This window comes from Triticum dicoccoides, chromosome 3B (assembly GCF_002162155.2).
Source record: "Triticum dicoccoides isolate Atlit2015 ecotype Zavitan chromosome 3B, WEW_v2.0, whole genome shotgun sequence".
NCBI classification, from domain to species: domain Eukaryota; kingdom Viridiplantae; phylum Streptophyta; class Magnoliopsida; order Poales; family Poaceae; genus Triticum; species Triticum dicoccoides.
The window spans coordinates 145244914-145251868 of NC_041385.1; the positions used below are offsets into that span (position 1 = coordinate 145244914).

The following is a 6955-nucleotide window of genomic DNA, read 5'->3' on the forward strand; positions in this document are numbered from 1 at the left end:
GGCCCTGGTGCCGCTGGTGCTGCGGCTGGTGCGCGGGTTCCTCAAGGAGGGCGGCAAGGGCGCCGGCGGCGGGGCCGGGGCCAGGGTGGCGAGGGCTGGTGGACGCGTACCTGGCGGAGGCCGCGCTGGAGGCCGGGCTGCGGCCCGCCGAGCTCGAGGAGCTCGCCCGCGCGGTGCTCGCCCACGCGCGCGCGGCCGACGCCGCCCTCTACCGCGCCGTCGACACCTACCTCAAGGTGACCATGCATGCATGCTTACTTAACTCCGTTTCCATTTTTATCTTTCTCGACGTTGCACTTTGTACTATTGGTCAACTGCCAGAAGACTGCGTGAAAATTTGTCTCAAAAAAAGAAAAAAAGACTGCATGAAAACTTGTGACAGCGCGTAGTACATGTGTTGTTGCGTTTGACCACTGCATTTTGCATGGGACAGCGCACCAGCGTGGTAGAAGGTACTCCCTCCGGTCCTAAATATTTGTCTTTCTAGATATTTTAACAAGCTACATACGAAGCAAAATGAGTGAATCTACATTGTAAAATATGTCTATATACATCCGTATGTGATAGTCCATTTGAAATCTCTAAAAAGACAAATATTTAGGAATGGAGGGAGTACATGGTTAACCAGTAACCACTATAGCATGCTGGCATAATGATCATAGCAAAAAAAAAAAGTTTAGTGATATAGTCAATAACCAAACTTTATGATGTCATACCGTGAGAAGCTATTACTGTACACACTCACAGTACACACCACATGTGGCAGGAATCCATAAGGCCATGTTCGGTTAATCCCCTTGCCACAGGGATTGAAGGGGATTGGGGAGGTTTGAGAAGGATTTTGACTTGTAAGGGATTTAATCCCCTTCAATCCTTTTCAAACCTCTTCAAACCCTCCCAAACCGAACAAGGCCTAAGGCCTTGTTTGGTACAGGGGGTTTCCAGCCCCAAAGGGGGTGGGGATTTGAGGGGATTCGGTGAATCCCTCTTTTCCACCCAATCCTCTCAAATCCCCCTGAATTCCCAATCCTCCTCTATCCACAATCTTTTTTGTATAAAAGTGTTGTTTGGTACGCAGGGTTTTTATATTGATATACGATGGTGCAAGGCATCCAAAAATCCAATCTTTACAAGCAAAACAACATCATAGCAGAAATACTTGCTACAGGTAGAATCCACACGTAAAAGTAATCATGTTGCTACAGAAGTGTAGAAGCACTGTGGTGATCGTCAAGCTCGTGCTAGGTGACTCGCTCTGGCAGCCATTGTGGGAGCACTTTATCATTGCCGACCAAACAATATCATCCACTGCAGGACCGTGGACAAAGCCTCCGCCGTGCTTGCAAGTCAGACACTATCCGTCGGGGAGCCCGGCAAGGCATGTACCACTAGCTAAATGTCCGCCATTTGCACTACAAAAATTCAAGATCATAGCAGGAGGTTAGTATTAATGCTGCCTTTCTCAGGTGAATGGCAAAAAGAATCGGTCGAGTATTTGCCTCGAAGATAGGAGATGGCTACTTACCAAATCTTAGTTGAGGACGTAACCTGAAAAAATAAGCTAACAAGGGGGACTCCACAAAAATAATCACTATGACCTTTATCAACCAGAGAACACATACAGCCACAATATGAAGGATCATCACTCAACGGCAGCAAGAGAATCATGTGAGAACTACAATCATATTGTCAAACAGTTAGACATTTCCATAGTAGTACTGCATCTTCATGTCTTCTCCAACAAAAGCAGTACAGACCAACTTGGAATAGGATACAAAACAAGAAACAAATTATGTAAGATTTTATCCGTTAATTGATTAAGATTCAGGCAAAGGAAAACTTGGAACAAGCATGTAGGATGATACATAATCATTCAGACTAGAAACAAACATCCACCTAATCAATTGAGTGACTGATGACGACTTGCACAATACAATGCATAAATAATATTTATAAGCATGATTCATCCAGACAAACATGTGCAACTGAATGAGCATCTGACCCAGTTATAAACAGAAATGAATGCAAATAAAAATGAATATACACCAAACTTGGGATAATATATATTTTCTAAGCTTGGCAGAATATTGCCTATACAATATCTACAGAGAGAATCACGTACCCGGTCTATTTGGAGTGTAACCTGTATTGGCTTAAGCTGGGTAATGAATGACTACTCGGATGATAGCCTGCAAATAGAACTAGTTTACTAAACAGTGATTGGCAAACATCTTTACATTTGCTAGGTAGGACATTTGCTAGGTAAGACTTAAGAGCGACATAATTCAGTTGCATATGCCACTTCTGATTTATCCAAGAACACAAATTCCAGCACAAATCTTGCAGTAGGATAACATGGTCAGAGCACACACCATCATCTAACTACAGAGCACCGTCGGAGCAAGTTTGAAGCTACTGCCATTTTCAGAGTAATACCAAGCTGCTGCCATATGAAAGCAGACATGGCAGAGATCAATTCAGACACCAAGTAAAAAATCAACAACACATACTACTACCACTACTTGCAGATAGGTAGGCATAGTCGACAGTGCAGATAGAGAAACCAACGACACATCATCAGTCTAGGAGGAGGTGAACTTGTTGACGGCCCTGCTGCCCTCGGAGACGGCGTGCTTGGCGAGCTCGCCGGGGAAGACGAGGCGGCAGCCATGGACCGGCGGATGGAAGAAACCTGGACGGCGATGGGGAAAGAGGGGGAGACGAGGCGAGGGCTTACCACCGGGGAGAAGCCCAGTATGGCGGAGGAGGTACATCGGCATCGAGGAGTTGGTCTGCGGCGCGTTGAGGAGGAGTCGGGCGGCGACACTGTGAGCGGGCGGCGGCGCGGTGTTGTTGGATCCTCTCCTGCCAAACGAGGAGAATGGCGCAAGTACGCACAGTTGAAAACACTGTTTTACATTCTTGTCCGCATTCATCCGTCGCACACACCAGGAGATTTTGCTAGAAAACCAAACTGAAAATGCCTTTATCATTAGTCGGAGTTACTATGCTTGTTGGTGTGTTTGGTCATGGGAGCTCCGACTGCTACACAACAAAATGTTACCTGTTGTCACGCACGGGAATAGGCGCATATATCCAATTAATCCCTCTTGTCTATAGTCCGGTGCCCTTTTGTTCTCATCCACGCCACTGTTTGTTTGTTTGTTTGTTTGTTTTCCCGAGTAGTAGCAACTTCACTGCTCACACTCACTCACAGTACAGCTTTACTAGTACAATATTCCCTTCGGATTTCATCTCATAATGTGTGGACGAAGTTGTCAGGCTGGGGATCTTGCGGAGACGGCCAGAGCATGTTCTGTAGATATTTATGGCCAATTCGCTGCCATAGCAGACATGATTCATCTTGTAGGGGGTGTTTGGTTCTAGGCCTAACCATGACACACTTTACCATACAATATGTTGTCATACTTGCCTAAGGTTAGTTTTTCAAAATGAGGGATTGTTTGGTTTGGGACTAAGTTTGTCTAAGGTTGCCACATCTAAAGTTAGTCAAGTTTGACCAATTTAGATGGGTGTTTGGTTCAAGCCACACCTTAGGCAAGCCACACTAGGGTCCCACATCACATACACTTAAAAAGTGTGGCAAGATTCCCTTAGGCTTGCCAATTTGTGGCTCTCATTTTAAAGAACTAACCTTAGGCAAGTGTGACAACATTGTGCTGTTTGGTTTGTGACTAACTTTGCCAAATGTTGCCACACCTAAAATTAGGCAAGTTTGACTAACTTAGGTGAGTGTTTGGTTCAAGCCACACCTTAGGTAAGCCACACTTGGACCCCACATGGCATACACACAAAAAATATGGCAAGATCCCCTTAGGCTTGCCAACTTGTGGCTTTCATTTTGATAAACTAAGCTTAGGCAAGCTTGGCAAAAATGTGTGGCAAAGTGTGGTAATGCTAGGCCTAGAACCAAACAACCCCACGGCAAAGTGTGGCATGGTTAGGCCTAGAACCAAACATCCCCTGAGAGCCATAAATTGACAAGTCTAAGGGAATCTTGCCATACTTTTTGAGTGTATGTGATATGGGACCCTAATATGGCTTGCCTAAGGTGTGGCTTGAACCAAACACCCATCTAAATTGGTCAAACTTGCCTAACCTTAGATGTGGCAACCTTAGGCAAACTTAGTTTCATGGGCATTGCCGCATGCGTATCACAAGTTCAGAGCTTTTCGTATCGAAATGCATACCGACAAATCAAAGTGGATGTCATCTGCTCCATTGTTCTATGCAGTTTTACAGTGTTGTCCCTGTCATGACATCCACCACAAACGTTGGCATTGTCGCGCTCTGCAGAGGACGGATCCGCGTGCAAAATTAGGATCAGAAAAAAGATGTTCATGTTCAATTTTGGGACTATACTAGTTTAACCCGCGTAGCGGCACGCCGCGCCCGTCTGTACGTCATGTTAGAATCATGAACAATTATTTATAAGCTAAAGAAAATATACATGATGGCTCCACGTGTGCTATATGCTATTATATTAAGAAAAACACATTGATACATACACAGGGACGGTGATATAAGAGCTCAAGATGGGAAAGTAGTACATTTATTACAACCATGCATGATGCATGTTGACAAATAAAATGACACAGGCTACGTACTAAAACCGTGTACAGTCCGCTCTACATAGCCATGCCCTGCTGATACGTTGTGAGAGAAATCTTGTATACGGTGGTATTAAACTTTATCTGATAATTATTTGATTAGCTACTCAATTGTTGCATGTTCACTTTTTTATGTCGTGCCGTATGTATAAACATCATATTGGTATGGATGTTGAAATCTTTTATAAAGGAACACACATTATCTAGACGCTACATATAAGTTATGTATTTGTGGATAGAAAGAGCCTTGCGCTGATTATTTGGCTAGTTGGTTGGTTGTTTATGTTAGTTGTTGTGTTCTTCAAGAGTTTTTCACGTTCGTGTAAGTTTAATTGTAATTTTTTCTCACAATGCGTTTGATTTTCATCTTCACATGTAGTTTCATGTGCTTAGTTTTAACTCTTGTTTTTTATTTTATTGGTTTGATTATTCCGGATTTTTTAATGTCATGTGAGATAGATGATGTGTGTGTCTTTATAGTGAAGATAAAAATTGGTTATGCATCAATAATGCCATGTCTGAGAGCTACAATAAAGAAATCAATGTATAAATATGAACTGAAAAACATAGATTTAGTCTTCACATATCGTCATATTCTACAAAGTATGAAGATTGATACACTTATACTAAGATCATACACATTACAACCACTCATAGTTTATACTCCCTCCGTTCCATAATTTTGTGCGTATAGATCTTATAAGAAGTCAAACCTCACAAACTTTGACCAACTTTATGGAGAAAAACATTTACATTTAGAATGCTAGACTTATATCATTAGACTCATCATAAATATAGTTCCATATTCTATATATGGTATTGTAGGTATCAATAGTTTTCTCATTCTAGTGTGGCCTCCTGTGGGATTGGTGCATGTGATGAAGAGGCATAGAGCTTCTGCAAATTCTTCAATACAATCTTGTGGTGGCTTAGCACCGGTATATGAGATGATTGGATCTTTAGTTTGTGAGCGTTGGGGACATGTGCAATGCTATGATTTCGAAAAAATGTTGCACGTCTTTGCCATGATCTTATTAGTTTGTCATGTGAACTATTTTTTTGAGCATTTATTTGCTGGCGGGCCATGTTGAAGTGCCATTGCTTGGTGTAGACTCGTACTTGTGCTGAAAATAGGCTTCTTTTTTTTCGAGAAAACGCAAAAGAGTTGTGTTTCATTGCATTGAACAGGAAGACATCGGGGGTACAACCTCCAGAAAGGAGGGATACACACACACGCGCACACACACACACACACACACACGACCGTCCTCACCAAGTGACTACAGCTAGGTGAGGAGGTGCCCTCAACTACAGACACGCAACGACATTAGGCCTCGCCCAGCCTTGCCTTCAGCCAAAATGGCGAAGCACCGAGACTCGGAGCAACAGGGCAGCATCACTGCCATTGCCAGACACTTCCAGGGACGAATGCAGCTTCAGGACTGCCCAGGCCGACGTACCTCGCACCCATGTGCCTAGAGAGTCGGCGGGTGAAAGGCAGGGCCTGATTGGAACTGGTGTAGCATCCATTGGGGATCGCTGGCGCAGGCAAACGTTGCGACCTGCTCCTTGTCTAGCAGTCTACGCCAGATCGATGCATCGCCAACCACCATCTGCCGCATCAAGTACTCCACTTGCAGCCAAAGCAGCGCCATCAAGAGGGGAACGGCGTTGAGACGCCGCCGCTGCCCGGTCCGGGAGGCCGGACATAGGATTTCTCCCGGTGCTTGAGGAGGAGGTCCGGTCAGGGTCATGCCAACGCCTCCAAGGAGGTGACGGCACCCTCGGGCGTCGACGTTGACAGCGCAGGCCGTCGCCGCGCGGGGATTTCGCCCCGACCCAAGAACGAAGACCTCATATGCATTGGCAGACCGGGCATGGCGAAGAATCATCAGAGAAGACCAACACACATGGGGAAGCCTAGAAACGTTGTCGTCGCAGGAGTGGGCACCGACCAGCGCAGCTCCAGCAGGCCGGCCACCGCCGGGAGCGCGTCCAGCAGGCGGCAGCAGCCACCTGCACCGCGCCGCCGCCGCGCTGGCCCGCAGCCTCCGCCGCCAAGATCCGCCGGGGCACAGCGGAGCAGCAACCGTCAGGGTCGCCGCGCGCGTGCTTGTTAACCCAGCGGCAACCGCCGGCGGAGGACGGGAGGGGTGGGAGGAGGGAGAAGGGTGGGTGGGGGCAGAGTTCTTGTCGCGGGCCTGGGCGGGCTCGCGCGGCCCAGATCTAGGCGCCCTCAACTCTGCCGCACGCATCAGCGGCCGGCGGCCGCCAAGGCAGCGCCACCGCGCACGCAGTCCACGCCATCTCGACCTCCCCGCGAG

At 46.5% G+C, this 6955-nt stretch overlaps 1 long non-coding RNA gene and 1 pseudogene across 1 annotated transcript; one reads left to right on the forward strand and one right to left on the reverse strand.

Moving 5' to 3' along the window:
• The window catches only part of LOC119275219, a 19500-nt pseudogene that overhangs the window by 1735 nt on the left and 10810 nt on the right, over positions 1-6955 (forward strand).
• LOC119275221 lies at positions 1082-2902 on the reverse strand. Its single transcript, XR_005135563.1, has 3 exons — positions 2738-2902; positions 1526-2189; positions 1082-1412 (listed from the first exon to the last, which is right to left on the reverse strand). It is a non-coding gene; the product is annotated as an uncharacterized LOC119275221 (long non-coding RNA).